This window comes from Frankliniella occidentalis, unplaced genomic scaffold (genome assembly GCF_000697945.3).
Source record: "Frankliniella occidentalis isolate FOCC.00 unplaced genomic scaffold, Focc_3.1 Scaffold27, whole genome shotgun sequence".
NCBI classification, from domain to species: Eukaryota; Metazoa; Arthropoda; class Insecta; order Thysanoptera; family Thripidae; genus Frankliniella; species Frankliniella occidentalis.
Window position 1 is genome coordinate 62,963 of NW_026267157.1, and position 2,747 is coordinate 65,709.

The following is a 2,747-nucleotide window of genomic DNA, read 5'->3' on the forward strand; positions in this document are numbered from 1 at the left end:
CTGTTAAACCATCTGCAGAAGACTCAACTCCGTTGCACTGTCTTGTTGTTTTGAAGTGATAGCTGAAGCACATAGAGTAAATCCCTAGCAACAATACACATCCAACGATGTGAATAAAGTAATTTCTTAGCTTCTAAAAAAACCTCTGCCTCTGAAAATGTCTCTAAACTGATGTTGATATTTTCATCTTCTGTACGACTACTTGACCAACTTGTACTTGACAAATCATTATGACTAGAAGTTGATGAACAATAGTCGTGGTCAACAGAAATAAGAGAGTTCTGAAAGAGGGAAAAATCAGTTTTAAATTATAAACAAATGTTCTACTGATTTCTGCATCAAGTATCAAGTTATAAGTAGGTACTAACCTGCTCGTCGGTTGTGATGTTTTCATAGGAAACATGGACGCCGGAGTCCTCTGAGGAACATTGCTGTAAAGAAATAACATTGAGCGATTAAACCCAAGATATCCGTTTTTTTTTTTTACGATAATTCACCGTGCCCCTAAACTTACCTCCGCCGAGACACGTGCAGACTTCTTACTTAAAGCTTTCCCAGTCCTCCGTGGAGCGGATAGCCGTCTACGTGTTCTACACTTCGGCATTCTGCGGACAATAATTCGGATTTGTCAGCACATTTAAGAGTCATAATCAGCCTTCCGAATATGTTGGACATAGTTAAAATCCAAACCACCACACCTTCCTCTCACTCAACCACAGTCCACCGCAAATAAATACAAACACGGGCCCTAGGCCTCCACAGCTACGCCCAACTCCAAACACACCTGCGGGTGGCCGGCACAGCCGGCAGGGGCGCTGGGATCGCGCGCGCGCGCTGGGCTGCGCGGGTAGTGGTCCTCCTGTGAGAGGTACGCAGAGCAGTCGAGCGGCAGCCAATCACAGCGCTTTGGTGTTCCACGGGCGCGGCCATACCACAAAATCACCCTGTGCGAGGCTAGGAACGGCCATATAACCTCCCGCGCTCTACCTCGAGTTTTCAGATATTAATTTCTTTCTAAATTCTCTACGCACCGCCGCGAGACATGACTCATTTTAAATGTTAGACTTGCAGGAGCTTATAAAGTATAAAACTCGCCCGCTCTAAGTCAAAATCTGTTGATAGCAACGATTACCATGCGCGGAGCAGGCGCGCGCTTTCTGCTAGTCCTAGTCTCGCACAGGGTGTCTCCAGCCCCATGGAACACCAGTCGCCAGCTCTGCGTACCTCTCACAGGAGGGCCACTGTGCGCGGGGAGGGAGCGCAGTGGCGTCGGCGCGGCTAGGCACGGCGCGGCCGGCCGCCGGCCCCGCGCTCTAACGCACCCTCCGCCGCCGCGGCCCCTGGATCGCGTTGGGGCCCCTCGCGCTCGGCCAATTTTCATCGCACGGAAAAGAGGAAAGTAACTACAGATTCTGTGAACCTTCGTGGACACGGCGAGCCAAACCCCATGACTGTCCGACCATTACTGCGGCCGTGAACTGCTACACAACCTTGCGCGGCGGGGTCCAGGCGCTCTAAAGCTTCTTCTCCAGGGCACCCTTCTCTCATGGCTGCAGTTTACTTCCAATTTACTTCACGGCTGTACCTTACCTTACCAGGATTTGAACCTCGAACTAGTTTTTAATGATTTTATTAAAACTCTTTTTGTCCTTCCTTTTAAATTTCAAGTGTAGGGATTTTCAACTCCGGCTTTTTTCCTCAAATTTTAAAAACAGTGGCCACTCGCATAGCCGCGCCTCTCATAGCTGCGCTAAGCTCTACTACCCTGACACCACTGCTCACCGCCATACACTACTGGCGTGGATTCTGATTGTTCTCTGATAACTGTTCAACAGCTTTGAAGCTAAACAACACATACAGCACTGTGGCTTCATCCTTCGGCCGGCCATTTAGCGGAGATGGGGGTCCCTCTCGCAATCTTTAAGTACCTAGGGGGGTTGTGGGCGACCGCGCCTCGTATGGCAGATTTCACGTTCAGATGACGGAGACGGAGCGAGAGACCCGTCTGAGGCTAGAACCTCATTTCCTGTCAGGCAACTTACGAATTCCGTGATTTCGTCCACTTTCATTTCTTCCTCAACAAGATTGAACTGTAAAAAATTGCGTCAGAGTGGAACATTATTCAAAATTCAGTTATTTAAGGACTAGAAGATATTTTAATAGGGGAGTTGCTGTTTCTTTACAATATTCCATGAATACTACTGGGGGTATACCTATGTCGATAGGTTTGAATTTTCTTTAACCCATCAAAATTTCAACAAGTACCCATACTACCAATTTGCATGGACAGGGCAGTATCATTTTCGTCCAGTGTTAGTGTGATGCATAGTGCATTCTTTTAGAATATCTCTTTCTTTGCCTTCTTTATATAGGATATATCTCATATAGCTCAGGGTACCATATCCCTAGGAGAACGCCTCTGTCATTATGACATCAAATTAGTGTCATTTTTTGATCTCCAAAGTAAAAAGTCTAGTCCTCTGAAGTAGGGACTTCGTCAAAGAGACCTCCCAAGACTCTATTTAGACCCCGTTCTGACTTTCTGTTCTCACTGCGATGGTGTTTTTGGTAGTGACATTAATGAAACAAGTAAATGCAAATTATCAGGCCCATAATTTACTTGCTTCTTCAAATTGCATAAAACATACATAGAAAATGAAACGATTTCACACAATGTTGTTCACAATTAACAAATAAATTAGGTAACAAACAAAACTAAAACTTCTTCCCATTTAAAAGAAACAGAG

The 2,747-nt window shown here is 46.0% G+C and overlaps 1 protein-coding gene across 1 annotated transcript in view; it reads left to right on the forward strand.

Annotated features, from left to right (window-relative positions):
• Nucleotides 1–2,747, forward strand: part of LOC113214187 (uncharacterized) — a 50,408-nt gene that overhangs the window by 15,575 nt on the left and 32,086 nt on the right. The window lies entirely within an intron of this gene.